General features: G+C 41.6%; 1 protein-coding gene and 1 long non-coding RNA gene across 4 annotated transcripts in view; both read right to left on the bottom strand.

The window, feature by feature from the left end:
• The window catches only part of Vg (transcription factor vestigial), a 159,914-nt gene that overhangs the window by 54,140 nt on the left and 87,458 nt on the right, over positions 1-18,316 (bottom strand). The window lies entirely within an intron of this gene.
• The window catches only part of LOC143144487 (uncharacterized), a 32,397-nt gene continuing 22,125 nt past the window's right edge, over positions 8,045-18,316 (bottom strand). Inside the window, exon 2 of the long non-coding RNA XR_012991434.1 lies at positions 8,045-9,778. This is a non-coding gene — a long non-coding RNA (uncharacterized LOC143144487). The remainder of the gene's footprint in view (positions 9,779-18,316) is intronic.

Here is an 18,316-nt window from a genome sequence, read left to right on the forward strand (position 1 = left end):
ACTGGTCCTTAACAAGACCACACCTGGACACAATGCCTGATATCTGTACCATTAGGAGTTTGAAAGATCAATTTTGAGGAATACCACGAGGATGTGACCAGGTGCAAGATAGCCACTTTTAGTTCACTAGTTTTTATTTCTGGATGAAGATTCTGCAGAATCCGCATTCCTTGCAGACCGAATCCAAGAGTATCCAAAATACATTTTCGAGAAGGTTAGGTTAAACCGTCTGGAAAAACGAGGTAAGATTCTACTTCGTGCATCAATTCTCGTCTCTTAATCAAGATTCTGACCAATAGAACGTTCCTTCGAGACTGCATCTTAGCTGCCAACAGTACCCCAAAACTCACACTGAGGTGGTTAGGTGAAACCGTTTGGAAAAACGAGATAAGAATCTACTTCGTGCATCAATTTTTGTTTCTCGACCAAGATTCTGCCCGACAGGACGTTCCTTGAGATCTTCTCAGCTCCCAACAGTACCCCTAAAACTCACACTGCGAAGGTCAGGTTAAACCGTCTGGAAAAGCAGAAACGAATAACGTTCAACGATCCGGCAAAGCCTCCACGACGTTCAAACTTGGCGTTTCTCGTCGTCCTCCCTCCCTTCCTCCCAATCAGTTTGTCGTCTCCGTGGATCCTCCCCCGTTGACAAGCAACCTTTTGGCGTGCATATCGAGCCGACCGCGTACCCCGCCTAACCAATTACGTCCATACATCAGCGGCGTAACGTTCAACGCACGAAAATAAGCTGACGGTGATGTATGCAGTGACTGATGGCGAGCGGCGCGGTGGGACGCGTGGGACGCAGGGAAAGCCACACTCGCGAATATACGCGGAGCGCGGCTACGCCTTCGAGATGTTATCATTATCTACTATAATAAACCGGGGCCCCGACATTCCACGGGGTAGTAGATCACCGGCGTGATCCACAAAGAGCGAGAACCGGGCGTACGCGGAGCAAACGACGCCGAATGATGACCGCCGGCATTCGGGGAACGTGCAATTGATCATGAACTTGGGTATCGCCGTCAGCAAGAAACTCGCTCCCGGCTCCGCTTCGCTTCGTTTTCAGCGCGACTTTGCCGACTAACTCGATCGTTTCGTTCTTTTTCGACGCGAACTTCAGGAAACCGATTTCGGGGGGAACCTCTCTCCGCCGCGACGACGAACAGCGAACGGGAGAGATGGCTGGGATGACGATCGTTCGAGGCGAGAGCTGACATTTTTAGGGTTGAACGCCTCGCAGGTGGAGCTGATTGGCGAAGCAAGGTGATCCCGAGATTCTGGAATCCCAATTTCGAGGAGTAATTCGCCGCGAATGGACTCGCGTGAAATTAAGTTGCTGTGGAAGAATTTTTGTGGATACTTGGATCTCGGGAGCGGAGCTGATTGGCGATGTGAATGGTTCTAAGCTTCTCGAGTCGCGACTTCGACGAGTGATTCGTCACGAATGGACTTGCGTGAAATAGTGTCGCTAGGGAAGGATTTTTGTGGATACTTGGTCCTAGCTCACGTAGAACTGAACGACAATGTAAAGTAGTTCTAAGCTTCTTGAGTCACGATTTGGAGGAGCGATTCGTCACGAATGGATTTGCGTGAAATTATGTCGCTACAGAAGGATTTTGACGAGTACTTGTGCCTCGTTTTCTAATTACAGGTGATTCTTATCGTAAACTGAACTCAACTTCAAGAAAGTTCTCAGCAAATTCGAAGAATACCTGACACTTTTGACATTTGGAAGCCAGTATTCGAATCGAATCGAAGATAGTCGAACAACTGGTATACATAAAATTATTGTTATTCGGAAACAAGATCGCTTTTACACGAACTTTTCTCTTTATTTTAGTGACCCGAATTAGCCTCTGAAGTTACGGTCACATATTTTGGAAAACCCTGTATAATTATACCCCGGTTCTTCTTTACGTTTCTTTGTACATTAGTTTCAGTTTCAGGTGCACGATCCACGGGATTCGACGCATCGAACGTTGCATCGTACGAAAATGGTTGTCACCTACTTTCCTCGAGAGGCCATGCGAAATATGGGCGACACGAGAAATACATCACAATAGGAGAAAACCTGGGATTGTGCAAACGTTCACCTTGCAGCGTTCGAGCAAAGGAAACTTGTAGAAAAGCCGCTGGTGCATCGAGTAAAACTCGGTGAATAACTGTGTAGCAATCTCTGTGCTCGAAAATACAAGGGTAACGTACGTGAGAACAGAGCGTCACAGACAACTTATTGACAACTACTCGAATATAAACTGAAAGATACAAGGCTGGTACAATGTTATCCAAAAGATACAGTGGTTCGCAGTTTCGTTCAGTTTCTTCGGTATAAAATGCTAAGAATTGTTATTTCTATTTTATCGCGATAAACGGAAACATATCGCATACCACGAAATGTTTAAAATATTTAAAAAGGCCTTCTGACAATCTAAGCAAAAAACATTGACTACATTCTAAATTTTTCTCTCACGCGAAACGACGAAACCAAACAGCGGTTTGATCGGGGCTTTTACAATTCGAATATCAATTTTTTCACGTCCTTTTCGCCTTTAGCGTTCTAGAGAATATAAAGAAAACATCGAATTTTGAAATCGGCAGATTCTCTCCAAATTTTAAGTAAATCCATCGCCTAGAACTCGAGATACACTATTAATCGATTCTTAGCTCTCTTTAAACGATCGTACTTTGTTAATTTTACCAACTCGAAAGAATTCTTTCGTACGAATATTCTCGAAGCCGTGTAAATAAAAACAGTATAAAACGAACATTACCAGAAGATCCCCTTAATCCGTATTAAATGTTCGTAAATTGCCCCTAATCTCGAACTTCACCTAACTTCAAAACGTTGATAGATTCGCGATTCATAGTACATTCCACTGTATATATCTCCGAAAATCATTTCACCGTGCTCACGGCAACGTGATAGCAATCGCCGTGATTACTAGGCGATTTCCTCTATACTACAAGTATGCGTCGATTAAAAACTGATTATAAGTTCTTCGCCAAAATTTTAACCCAGTATTCGATATATGTTCCTAGTATTCGATATATGTCCCCGGTATTCGATATATGTCCCCACGCTCTAGCATCTATCTTCTCGTAAATTTAGAAAATTGTACAATTATTTTTCTTTCGATTATTAAAACGAAACGTACTCCACGTACAATCGATAAGAATTATTTTCATACGAAATAACCGATCTTCCACAGTGTTAAAAGACACAGTCCGTTTCTGTCGTAACAATTGCCCGTCTGAATTTATCCCTTCGAGTTTTGTTGCAAATATCCTCAATAGGGACGTTAATATACATTCCGTGGAATATTTCTCCGGAAAAGGTTTCACCGTGTATATTCCACCGCGTGTCCCCCTTCGCGGGCCCCCTTCCGCTCCACGGAGGCAGGTTACATCGGTTCAATTAAACCGGACAATAATTCGCACTCGTGTTCGCGAAGGGGATGAAAGGCAAAGGGAGGAGCGTAGGTATCGGAGGATTAAACCGAGACGCCGTGAATCTTCCATAGATTACCACGCCGAAGCATCTAGCGTCGGCCGGACGACAATGTGATAATTAATCGAAGCAAGCCTGTCCACGACGGCCGCTCTTCCTCCTTTGCTTTTTCTCTTTCGCTCGAGGCGCGCTGGCTTCCTTCGAAACGGTCCGCGTCCTCGACATCTCGCAGCCAACGAGAGGAGCTCTAGCCAAGAGCTGCTCGCGGTCTTTCAAAGCATTCCAAAGCGCGAGCGCCTGTTCCTCCCGTTCCCCTATGGTCCCCCGTCTTCCAACCATCCCCCCTTCCTACCCTGCGCATCTACCACCGGTGTCGAGTCACTTCGCGAACCTAAGGCCGCGCGTCTTTATTTGTTTCCCTTTTGTCTTATAGATCTCTGAATCTTTGTATCCCGCCTTTTCGTACCCCCCCTCTCCTTGGGCTTCTCTTGGTACACCCTCTTGCTCCTCCATTAAAATACTTAATACCTACGATGATACGCGACGTTGATTTGGATTTATGTTCCCGACGAAATCGGGGAACCCCGGACCGGCGTTGGCCCTCGCGCAGAATCCAGTATTTGTCATGTTCGTTCGCTCGTCGATGTTCTTGTCTCGCCAGGGTTCGTCCCCAGCGCCGAAAGTATCCCGAGATCTTTCCACCGGGGGCTAGTTTTTGCACGCGGAGGAGGGGATTAATCGTACTGATAATTTGGTGGTCTTATGTGGCCAATTTGGAAAGAGCAGCCCGTTTCCAACGAAGAGGATCGTTTGTGCCCGGACCGGTAACAAGGTCCGGTATAGGTGAGTTAATTGGGGTACCATCGCGGTAGTCGATGCAGAAGCTTCGTCGAGGGTACGGTATTAGAAAAATTGTAAACGTTGAGAACGTTTGCGCGGGAAGTCGGGGTCCTGGGTTTTTGGGTTACAGTCATCGAGGTGTCGTGCATTCTAGAATCTTGGATTCCTGAACAGATCCCCTACCGAAGTGTACACCCCTTTCAAGACCATGTGTCCTTGAGAGGTTGCAGTCGTCGACAGGTTAAATACATTTTACGTTTCTATCAAAGGAGTGTATTTCCCTAACCTGGCTGAACGTTTCACATTCCTCCACACTTGTGAGACTATCAATAGTGTCTCTCGGGACTCTTCCGTCGAACCTGTCACGAAATAGCTTTCAAAACCGTGGAAAAACATCCCAATGAGCTTCCAGCTGCAAGAAAACTTGAACCTCTTCCCAACATCGCGGAACCAGGCTACCCGACGGGTGTCGAAATTCGTTGGATCGTTTCGCGAGTGGTAAAACTCGGTAAAATTTATCGATCATGGCGACGACACCGTGGTGGTTCTCGAAAACCGTGTAAAACCGAACGATCCCCATCGATCCAGAATGAAACGAACGACTGGACGTCCGCGTGGACGATTCCCACATCAATTCGATCACGAAGAGAGAGAGAGAGAGATACGGGGAAAGAACGTTCGTACGTTCGACGAAGACGGTCGCAAGGAATAGAGAAGGAGAACGGAAACAACCGGCGATACGAAAAAGAATGGTCGACGGCCGAAAAAGGGATGAAAAGGAGCGTCGACCGGGATAAAAGGAGAGAAAGGAATACGCGAGGAAGGGGGGAAGAGGCGGAGTCGGTAACAAGCTACCATGGGGTATCTTGCAATTTGTTTGCCGGACACGGCCATTCGTCGACACGATTCTCCTATCTTCAGCGCAGATGAGAGGAGTCCGACTCTCTACTCTCGGTCCACAGATCTCGGCCGCGGCGCTGGATTACGACTATTGATAAGGCGCCGGTGAACGAGTTCCCTTTAGTTAAGTTTAGTTCATTAGCAAACCAGCCAGGTGGACGATGGAGCGATCCCTCGTCCTGGCCGACAAATTACAACGAGATCGGGGCCCCCGCCCCCTCCCGTTCGATTCCAGCCACTTTGGGGACACGAGAAAATGCGCCAGAGGCCGCGGAGACGCGCGCAGGGATTGCCGGGATTCGCGAGCCTCTGGCCGGGGACTTGTAAACGATAGGCTCGAAAGATTTGACGCATCGATTCGAACCAACCGAACGGACAAAGACTCTTTCGGCACGGATCCACGGAGATAGTGTTCTTTGAATACCGAGGTTACGGTCTTCAACCGTCCCCGGGTTTGCTTCCTCGGGAGAAAGTGAAAACAACCGAACCTTCCTTTCGTTCGTCGGATACTCGCGAAAAGATTATCGCTGCACGAGTCCAACGAGGGGAGTGTTGGCAATTATCATCGATTTTAACGTAACTTGACTCGTAGGTCCACGTGTTGACTAATAGTAACCGAAATTGTTGTAAAGTTTAGACGATAGTACGCGGTTTCTTATAATATGCAGGAATCTCGCGTATCCGGTAGCGATTGTACGTACGAGGATATAAAGTCGGGACGAAGAAATATATAGAGATATAACTTGGTGTGAAGCATCAAACGAGTTATCGTTCAAAGATTATCTATCATCAGATGATATCGGTCGAACCTTGCCCTTGCGACTTACCAAAAACAACTCATAGTCCAGGAATGACAGCACCTGGATGACATCGATTGAACTTTGCCCTGATGCTCACTCTCACCTACCGTGCTCCAAAGCAATCCAACAGGATAAGACTGTATATAGTATATAAACACGTGAATCTGAATCCAATCTGAATCTAAGCTTCAAACTAAATACTTGTGTTTCTTACTAAACTTTGTTAATGGTTCGCGTGATAAACAGAGTCTTTTCTCAGTTGAAAAGATTCATCTCTTTAATAATACTTAGTTGGAATTACTTTTGTTTAAAATATTTATTTTACCAAGATTCCTCCGTGACTCTCGGCACGAAACTGAACGGGAAACCCAAAAAGAAAAATAGTCAAACCTTTGACCACGAGGTGGAAGACAATCCTTGAAACTAACATTGAACGTTCGCTAACATCTGGCACTCTTTACATCAATGTTTCGTTCGCTCCAATAGGAATCATGGCCAGCCATCTGTGAAGGTCTGTTAAGATAATTAACGAGGGACTATTCTATTCCATTTTAATTTTCCAATTCGATTTATTTACCCTTTTGGACTCAAGAGGAAACCCTCGGTCGTTACCTAATTCAATGTACTTTTCCCTATCCGGGAAACTTCGTGTCTTGGAATTCAAACTGGAATTTAATGCACTCTTGTAAGACGCAAACCTATATATGTGAAATATTGAGAAATGTTCCGTTCCAGATTAATTTTTCGAAGGATTTTATCGCGCCGCCAGTATCTGGTAGCAAAAAAGCTTCGAGTGCAAAGATTTAAGGAGGTGTTCGCGCGTGGAGGGTTCGCGACGCGACAAAAATCGTAGCTTCGATTAACCGTAGGGTCGAAATAATTCGAGGGAACACGGAACGGGGCAGTGAAGATCCCAGGAATCCGACCAAAGCCTCGTACGTTTACACTTCCTTGGTAGTTGGTCGCGATATCAGGGGAGAATCCCGATGCGTCGAGTGGGACGACCGTTATCCGAGCCGTTTTTCGTCCGCATCGGTATCGTAGCTAAAACGATAATGGTGCCGACAACTAACGCGGTCTCTCAGTGAACACGTGGCGCCCAAGTTGAACGACGCGATTCCACGCGTCAACGGTGGATCGTTGGACTTCAACGCGGCCATGTGGCATTCCGCGTGTCCCGGGCTCACGAACGCGTAAATTGCGCGTGTAAACCGGCGCTATGAATTTCGCGGCAACATAATCGTAAAGGCCGATAAATAGAGCGAGATTCCAACGGGCGTCGAGGATCGCCTCACCGAACCCGCGCGACTTTAATAACCCGCCATTTTTATCGTAACCTCGCCGCTAACGTTCGCGGAGCGCCTTTAATTAATCGACAGGTTTCTCCGCGACGGAAACGGAAGGAGGAACGAGCCGTCGCGAGATACGTAACCGAGAGATTTCCTTTGAAGTTTCGCGCGAACACGTGCCAACCGATCCAGCTGTCTCAATTAAACGGAAAGGCTCGCGGGGGGATGTGTATCGGTCGATCATTCATCGCGATCCAATAGGCGGAAAATACTCCGCGATCCTTATTAGATTCCGCTGAATTATCCAATCGAATGCTGAAATTCCATTTCACCGGGCGGGAATTGTCGAGCAACATCGATGAGTTTTCAACCGGCTAGGAACAACGTTGTGGATGCGTTCGAGGTACCGGGGGGATTGGTATTATTATTGCGGAGTTCTCGCCAAGTTTTTCACCTGCTCGAGATTCGGTTCTACGATGATTTGGTGGCGATTTAATATTTTTAGGGATCTACCACGTGCCACCTAGATTCCAGAGCGGGAATTCCTGGAAATCGTTACTACCTTGCCTCGGTAATTGAAGAGGAACGAACTCGATTCGAGATCACATAGAGAGGTGTGTTTCGAGAATCGTAGTTCGTTCGCGAACATTGTGGGTTACTCGATGGTATGTGTAGATCCTTTAACGAACGAAAGGTACGAATTTAAATTTTGGACGAATAGGATCGTTGGAAATTTTGTGTATAAGAAGTTTTAGAAAGTACAAGTAGCTTCGATATATTTAACATTCTGTGAGATTTTTAGATTAAATTGTTTTTTATATTTCTTCGATGCAAGAGAAACTCATTATCTGTATGGCTAGGTTCGCTCACCCGCGAAGTCGATTATGTATAAAATTCTCGTATTTTTTCATTTTTATTTCAATGCTTTTAGGGATAGATGATTCTGCTCGAAAATTGATCTTGGAAAATATTTCACGATTTTCGACCGGAGTATCGTAAATTGCTCGAAACAATTATAAGACCAGTGAGCTTTACTGAGCGTTGAAGTCACCACGGTGAATGATCCTCTAACTTTTCGAGTCGCGTATACTAACTTATATTCTTGAAAGATTTCGAAAATTATTCAATTTATAACATTTTCAATTCCGTGCATGCTAGATCCTTCAGATTCGAAGCATTTAAATACTCAGGTCGTAAAATTCTTCTTTCGCGCGTTATTATTACAATTTCAATCATTATCGTCACCGGTGCAAAACCAATTACATCGTAAAATAATATTTAGTATGCAAAATCTTCGAGTTTCTCGGCAATGAATAATCATTCGCTGCTTCTTCTACTTCTCTGCCAATCCCCCATAAACTAAACAACTTTATTTTAAACCTCTTCTGTGACATAGATTTTACATTACTCGATTCTGGTGAACACCGAGCCTTTGATCCTTGAAAACATAACCTCTCTTTTCTTAAAACTCGCATCTTACGATTCCCAAGATCTCTCGATTGATTGAGTCGTAAGAGCTAAAGCGAACTAATCCCGAGAACCTTTGCTCGGCGTAATGCCAGGATTCTTGAAGAGTTTCGCACTTTGGTCGATTGCAACCTTTGTATAAAAAATAAATTTCTTGTACAGATATTATCTGTAAAAATACGAACGTAATATTACATCGATTTCATTTCTACTTGGTTCTCTTACGGGCAACTTTATGATAATGTCTTGACTGGTCTGACGACGATCCGATCTTTCTTTTTAGAACTATCGTCTCGTGTTCTTGGAAAACATTCGAGGAATACACCATTATTTGTGCCAATTTTTTATAGATGTAATCAAGATCGTGTAGACACTGTAACTTGGACACTTAATTACAGAGACGACAACCACGATTCAGAATCCCGAAATCTATTCTCAAACGTGATTATTTCTTTCAAAATCGTCCGACGTCTAAATCTCTTTTGCCTTCTTTCATTTTCTTTTTTTTTTTTCTTTTCGTTCTATTTTCTATTTCCTACCGATACTTGAATACAATTGTAATTTTTATCGTCGTTGTTCAATATTTCGACAATACGGTTTTCGTTTGTTCGACGAATAAATAATAACACTAGGTTGTTCGGAAAGTCATTTCGTTTTTTTTGGTGAAAATGAAACACGATTTTTTTCAAGTGTATAAACATTTTATTGAATTGTATATTCTCCATTTTGGAAAACGAAATGACTTTCCGAACAACCCGATAATTTCGTTAACTGATAGACGGAAAGTTTGCCGGTTAGTTCACTTTCGCTTTCACGGTTTCGATGTTTCGCGTACGAGGCAGAACCAATCCCACGAAGTCCAACGAATAAACCTTCCGATTCGTTCATCGACAAACCACCATCGACTCTTTCCGCTATCTCTCTGTTGCTCGTCCTTGTCCAACCAGCGCAATCATTGGTGCTTAAAACGTAGTCGTCGGACATCGACAAACGAGCGAGCCCCCTCCGATAAGGGCTCGTTCCGTCCGCTGGAAAAGAATTGTGCCGGTATCCGTTTAATGTCTACTCCCCGTAAGCACCGTACCAGCCGAGATATCCCTGAGTAATATTACCGCATCGCAATATAAATGAAAACGTATCCGGGGACGCGAGATCATGCAATGGCGCGGCACCGCGGGGACCGTGGCCCCCTGCGAAATTCTACGCTACGATCACGCCCGAGAATAATGAATTCTGTGACGCGTGGTTTCGGACGCGAACGATTTTCGATGTAAACGTATAAAGTATATATTTTCCCGTAAACGTATCGATAAATTAAAGAAAAAAGAAAAAAATACGATACGTTCGATCTGGGTGCTGGAAGTGCGCGTGTGCTGACTCTGGAAATACTGCGTACCGTTGGTTACCCTGTGCGCTATGTTGATTACAGAGGCAAATTAGAAAAGAAAACGCAGAAATGCAAACGTGATATTTAGGGTATTAACAGAAATGCAAGTGCGATGTTTAGGGTATTTCCAGAAATACAAATACCATATTTAGGGTATTTCTAAAAATGCAAGTATGATGCTTAAGGTATTTACAGAAATGCAAATATCATATTCAGGATATTTTGAAAAATGCAAGTGCGATACTTAGGGCATTTCTAATAACACAAGTATGATATTTAGGGTATTTTCAGAAATGCAAATACCATATTCAGGGTATTTCCAAAAATGCAAGTGTGATGCTTAAGATATTTCCAGAAATGCAAATATCATATTTAGGTTATTTTCAGAAATGCAAGCGCGATACTTAGGGTATTTCTAATAACACAAGTGCAATATTTAGGGTATTTCCAGAAATGCAAATACCACATTCAGGGTATTTTCAAAAATGCAAGTGCGATACCTAGGTCATTTCTAATAACACAAGTACGATATTTAAGGTATTTCCAAAAATGCAAAAGTCATATTTAGGATATTTCCAAAAAAAAAAGCGAAAGCGTGTAGTCTCGAATCCACGCGTAAAAATTACAAAAATATTCGTCCTTGTCCTTGCGATTGAATACGCTAATTGAAATACTCCCATTTAAATAAACCGATACAAACATCGCTGATATTTTTTGTTCCCCGTCAAGTTTTGGCACGCGGTCACGAAAAGACACGTCACCCCTGAGCTAGGCTATCCAGGCTACCGGGAGTGGGGGTCTGGGAATAGGCGCGTTAAAAGCCACGGAACCCCCGAGAAGATACCGACGAGACGAGGCCTTTAGTGTCCTGTTATCAGGCCCGATCCGATACGGTCACCAATAACTTCGGCTACCTACCGCAGCGCCGTACTAAAGGTTATGCTCTCTCCGGGGCCCGCAGCCACCGGCCCCCTGGACCATTTACCAACTTATTACTATGTACCCGTCTCCCGGCTCATTGAAAGTTCGCACCGGCCAATAGTTGTCCAATAAAAACCCGCTCTTTACATCCGCGGCGTAACGCGCTGCCAGCCGTAACCGAGATGCATAACTTAATGCACTTTATCGGGGAACTTGTTCTTCCGTTCGCCGGCCAGCTGTCCGCCCGGGGCATGCGCCCGATCGAACGATGAAGCTGTGACGCTGTTACGCGCGGGATTATGCTAGGATAACGCGACCAGATTTACGGAATTCCGATCCGGTGGCATCGGTGTGGGAATCGAAACGGATAGCGATCACCGAAATTAATTATCGACGGTGGACAACACTGTTCGATGGTCCGCACTCGTGAACGTGGACATCGCTCGAATTGCGAATGGAAAATCCTAGCGAATCTCGTGACGATAAATACCATCTTTGAAAGATAGATTACGAAGCGCGTCACAATGGAAACGCGATATCGGTGTTAAATTTCGTCCGGTGAATATTTCAATTGGTTTACAGGTCACTTCAGCGATCGAACACTGTGTCGATACAATTATCGAAACAAGGTAAAGTGAAATCTGTTGCGACTGAAACGTGACACGAATGTAAAATTCTATTCTGCGAAGAATAATTTCTATTTCTCTGGTTGTAGGATTCTTGCATGTGCAATCGAACATTATATTGAGAGTCGAAACAAGATAAAAGAGAATATGTTATATATTATTCTCGTGATACTGATACGTTTGCAAGTTCAGAAAAGGTTTCAGTTTGATGAATTTAATAATAAAGGCGACATTCGACGAGTCAAAACCCGATCCATCCATGAATGGTGAAGTTATTAAGCTTAGTCTTTTTCGACCAATAGCGTCCTTATAATATATTGTTTGTTTATAATTAAGAATATAACACACACGACTGGATGCTTTTGTATTTTCTTAGTCTCCTCGATGTACCGTACAATTCGAAACACAAGTTCCATATTTTCGGAATATTTTTAACCAATGACCTCGAATGTATAGTTAACCTGAAGAATTCTATTCTCTCTCTCTCTAACACTTCAAGTTGAATCTTAATTACAGACATACTTTTCCTTTCTGACAAAGAATATTGTACAAAGCGACATCCGTAGATTATCAAACAGTATTCTGTAGAGAAACAAGTTATTTTATAAACACTATATAATTGCTAATAAGGAAAACATGCTTCCTCTTATGTATTCGCGTCAATATATTCGGTACTATTACTCCTACAGAACATTTGAAACGTCTATATTTCACAATTTTATTCAACATTGTACACATACGTGTATCGAATTTCTTCTCGTGCCAAAAGAAAAAACTGGCAAGGTAAATTTCTGTTACGTTATTAATGGAGCAGATAACTGTGCGCAATACGTATGTCCAAGTTAGCTGCGTGATCAATTACTATACGTTTGATATTTCACTCGATAATTTATACAGTTATTGCGCAGAATGGAGAACCGTTACGCCAAATCTTGGACTTTCTCGAATAATTCAGGCATTATGCCAGAAACAATAGTGAACTTAATGTCTGTTTCGGGACTAGGTGAATCGAAGTACAGCTTCGACTCATCGATAAAACTTGTCGCGAGTTTCGAGGTTATCCGAACGAGAAGATTCTCCTTTCATACCGTTTCGCGTCACTATGCGGGATTAAATATAACATGGAATTTACATAAATATCGAACTCGGTAAAATGTTTCTAAAGAGCGCCGATTTTTACTCCTAAATTGTGTTTCAATGATATAAAGTTCGAAACCGACACACGTTCGATACCCTTACTCGCGTCGCGAGTTTGTAACATAAAATTTGCATCAATATTAAAGTTAGACCGTTAAACGTTCTTAAAGAATACTCGAGAAGCAGTGTCCCATATATCGAATAGATTACGATATGTTATGGGCAAGTATGTCCAGTCGAACGCGGCTTAAAAGTTGAGAAAACGTCGAAGATTCTGCACGCACTAATTGGGACATCGAAGTTATCCGTATGTGCTATTTAGAACATCGAAGTAATTTTGCGCTTCACAGAAGCTTAAGCACATGCAAGAACATCGCCGTTAGATTTCACTACAATCTTAATAAATCGCGTCTTATTAATGGAAATTACTTAGAAGTACGTGAAGATGTCAACTACAGCGTAACGAAGTTGGAAGATTATTTTAAAATTAAAAATGATTTCTTTTTCGTGTAAATATATCCAAATTTAAACATCTTTCTCGTTATTACAATGTAATAATGCTATCGTTCGATTGTAATATTTTATTAGACAAAGATTTACGATAACGTCGTTTACACCAGTTGTATGCATATAACGAAATATCGAAAGAATAGAAAAGTATAAACCGAGTCGTTATCGCTTTAGAATTATACACGAGTAAATATTGGAACGTTCGTTTGGACGAATATGGTTTGAATCGTTGAAACTAAACGTTCGAATAATCTCCAAATACGTATAGTTTCTTTGTCTACTTAGAAATAGGTCCTATGTTTCAGACTTGACAAAGTTTTCGGCAATGGAAGATACTTTTAGGCTTATTTCCAAGGTGATATATATCTTCGTACAGTTTTAGGGTAATAAATAAAATATCCGTCTTATCTGGGTAATTTGGACCGGTTTTCTCAAGGGTCTGACAGCGGAACCATTGCAGTTTCACGCTCCAGAGGATATTCTGTTAGCTTGACTAATCTCGGCGCCTGGACTTGAGTCGCTGAAATGGTAAAATAAAAGAAACTCCACCTACACTCCACCAAACACTTCGTACAATAAGAAAAACATTCTCGTTCTCTACTGCTGAACATAGAGTTTAAGAATGCTTCGAATCGATCTAAGAAAATTGATTTATTTTTCATTCGTCGTTCGAGCGATACAGCTCTTCCCTTAGGTATTTCATTAACTCTTTATCGTCCGTCTAATTTAACGCGTAATTTTCTATTGTACATTTTTCTCACACCTCTCAACGTTTCCTTTATCGTGACTCGTTCGAACATAAGTACCGTAAGTCTATTCTATATTACGAATTTCAATTAAAATATTTTCATTCTTCGTCAAAAATTTATAAATTCGTTTCGTTGCAAATTCGAAACGAAGATACTTCTGACAAGAATCGATGCACAAAATTTTTACCGCTGAAAGAAATGTCGTTCGCGTTGATTTTATTTTTTTCTTTCTGTCACGAACCTCGTGTCGAATTCGTATATAAATTTACCCCACGGACGAAATAATTTCAAATAAAGGGAAGGAAATTTCCAACGAGAACACAGAGGTAAAACTTCGCCGGGATTTCGGAATTAATTATCCTCGAAGTTCGCTGAGTCATAAAATTGTCAGCACTCGTTGTCGGACTCGTTCTCGCGTGTTTGCGTATTCGATTTGCCAAGCTTTCACCGATTCGCGAACAGCCAAGGTTGCTACGTGAAAAATATTTCCAAACGGCCCATCGATATTCCGACTCGACTTGTAAAACTTCACCGAGTTCGTTTGTACACCACGATACGGTGAACTTGTTTCCAAACAAGTTAATTCTGCGACAGTGTGGCAAATACCAATTAAACAGTACGATTCTGAAATTCCAGCAATCTCGGACAGACCTCAACAATCTCAATTCGAAACTTCATACGTCTACGGACACGCGTTTGGCAACTCGCCTAATTGTTTCCTTATTCGCTGATTAAACGCACCAGACAACGATTAAGTATACAGTGACACGCGAAACCTTTCATTTCCTTATGACTGGTGCGCGACATATGAATTCCTGTTTGACATTTCATTGAATCAAATAGTGGCCGAACTACTCTAGGAATTCGACGAATGTTCACCGCGGGCTGACACGCGTAGCTTTTTAGAACCTATGCGCGCCGTTTTATCGCGATTCCTTTAGTTTTCTATACGTCGCGCACGAACAATTTCAATCTGTTTGAAGAAAACGGGGGAAAAAAGCGAGTCATACACGCGGAAGAAGTACGCGTCTTTCTGTTAATTCCTTCCTTTCTGTGGAAGCTTTCTCCGCGATGGTGTCGACGTGTTCACATTGAACAAATAATAATCTACGATAAGAGTTCATACTTTTAAGTTTGAAACGTATCCATAGACCGTTGGTCTATTCGGCCAATTTTTCAGGGTAAAATGTTTTCGATAATAGATTTTTTTCCTGGCACATAACGATATAGTATTCTTTATTAAAAGTCTAAAACATGCGTGGAAAAATTAAATCGTTGGTCGATTCGGGCAATTTATCAGATTACAACGTTTCTGACAATAGATTCTTTCGATGTCACGTAACGATACAGTATTATTTATTAAAAGCGTAAAATGTATATGTAAAAAAGGTGAGAGGAAATATTAATCCAATTGTCGTCCTATTTCAATTATAAAGAATTAAATTCGACTTAAAAAAAGTAAAATAATATTTTTCTCTGTGTATTTTAATAACGAAAGAATTAAATGCTATTTTATTTGTTACATACTTAAACCACATTTGCTTCGATCAAAGTAACATTGGGACGTACTCGTCTCTGTTAATTTAAATTGATTTTATCTAAACTATGAGATACCATTTTTAATAACTTTTGATAGAAACAGGAATAGAGATTAAACTCTGCCCTCTTGCTTACGGTAACTCAGTCAGTTAAATCACTCAACGTTATTATTAAAAAAAATTTCGCACGAAACGCAATTCGATTCTATCATTACGTATAAAATTACTCGTACGTATTAAAATTATTCCAATTCTGACTCTATGTATCGTAAATTAATATTTACCCACGCAATTTAAATTGACATCTACTTGTACAATTTAATATTTATCTACGCAACCTAAATTACCATCTACCTGTATAATTTAATATTTACCTACACAACCTCAATTACCATTTACCTATACAATTTAATATTTACCTACACAACCTAAATTACCATCTATTTATATAATTTAATATTTACCTACACAACCTAAATTACCATCTATTTATATAATTTAATATTTACCTACACAACCTAAATTACTATATACCTATACAATTTAATATTTACCTACACAATCTAAACTACTATACACCTATACAATTTTATATTTACCTATACAATCCAAATGACCATTTACCAATACAATTTCATATTTACCTATACAACCTGAATCGATATCACCGCTCGAGAGGTCCCTTCGAGTCGATTAAATCGCGACAATCGAGTCCTTCGGTGGAATAATTTGAAAATCGTTCAGCCGGCATCGTCTTCGATCGCGCCCCCTGGAGACCCTCTACGTCGGAGGTAAAAAAGGGTAACCAGTCGTCTCGAGGCGGCGTAGGCATGAAAATAAGGTCGTACGATTACCTCGCGCGTACCAGATAGAAGCAGGCCGATTGATTGGCAACGCTCGTGACGCATCGAAAGAAAGATCGTCACGGCGAGCGCGATCCCCTTTTGAAAATAATTCCCCCGGCACCGCGCGACACTTAAATACCTGTCGTTCGTTACGCGGCCCGAGCGGATTGCCCGCGAGAATGCGATCCTTTGCACGGTGGCCGTGATTCGATTAATATTGAACGGGGACTACGATCGACTTCACAACCCGAGTTTTCCCCGCGTTACCTGCCGCGAGAACCTCTCTATCCCGCGACACGGTAATCCCCATTTTATTTTTTCTTTTTTGTCGCGGCACGGTATTGCATTAGTCCCGATGCAAGGTATATTGAGGACGCACGGGTTCGTCTGAATGCAGCGAGGACTCTTATTACATTGAGTTCTGGAAACCGCTTCAACCGCCTAAGAAACCGGCGAGTGGAAGTAGTCACGAGCGAGCGTACCGCTTTTACCGCGCCACGGAATACGCGATATCGAGCTCGATTTGTTCGAGCCACCGCTACGATCGATCCGACTTTCAAAGATTTTCCAGTCCTTGGAGAGAATTTTTTATTTATTTATTTATTTATTTATTTATTGCTCGAGTAAAGAAATTAATCGATTCGCTCGCAAATTTTGAATTTTAACGCTTTGAATCCGTTCGAAGTTACGGGAAATGAAGGTGAAACCGTAATTCGCGAAGCGTAATGGAAAGAATGTCGACGAAATGTAAAATGGAGATAGATTCGTCGAGTTTTGTACAAAATATAGGAAACGTAATTTATGAAATGCGATGGAACAATTGCCGGAGAAATATAAAATGAAGACAGGTTCGCTCGGTTTGCCGTAGAACATGGAAAATATAAGTCACGAAATATAAGGAAAAGATAGCCGAGAGCTATAAAATTCCTCGGGACTATAAACTAAAGATTGACGAGCACATTCGAATAAGCGTAAATTATATTATTACAGCTTCTTGCTCGTTAAACTGCGTGTTGTCGATATTCGAGCAATTCCATTTCAAATTATTTAATTGAAAAATTTACGTATTAATATGTATCGAAAGCTTTGATATTCGATATCGTATTTTTTTTTAATATCGATTTGAATATTCCGTAAAGAATATAAAATACAAAGAATTGAAAAATTTTCCCAACGCAAATAATAATATATATAAACTCTAATATGTATTCGAAGAAATCTTGTATCGACATTGTTGTCCTTTAGCGATGTAAGTACAAAATATAGGGAAAGAACAAAGAATATTAAAATTTCTTCTTTGTCGGTGAACACGATGTACGATACATAAAGGAGCTTCGTAATTTAGACATTTATTTGACTAAAAGACCGTTTAGTTTTCACGACGTATCTCGATTAAAAAGTGTACGATTTCTCGAGATGTTCGGCAAACTTCTAAAATTGTTTAACGCGTACTCTCGTCGGTGTAATAAAATTACTTCGCGCTTTATCGACTCGACGAAAACGATAAAAATCAACCTGTCGAATATTTTGTCGTCGAATTTAAGATGTAACTCACGAAATTCAGCGATTTGAAGGTAGATATCTGCTGATCTCCTTCATTACCATACAATACCGCCAATCTGTCGGAAGAAATCACCGCGCGAGCTAACACCGCCTTAGATACTTCGATAAATTTTCACTCTGAATTGAATCGATTTTCCATAAAGTAGCAAAATTCTTTCCAACGTATCCATTATTACAAAACAAATAAAGATTCTAAAATCACGCTCGATAAAGAAATAGACGAATAAATTCGTAGTGTAAACTGTGAACGTGTTTAGGACTCGTATAAAAATTGTCATACTTTTGACAAA

Source organism: Ptiloglossa arizonensis, chromosome 3 (assembly GCF_051014685.1).
Source record: "Ptiloglossa arizonensis isolate GNS036 chromosome 3, iyPtiAriz1_principal, whole genome shotgun sequence".
NCBI lineage: Eukaryota > Metazoa > Arthropoda > Insecta > Hymenoptera > Colletidae > Ptiloglossa > Ptiloglossa arizonensis.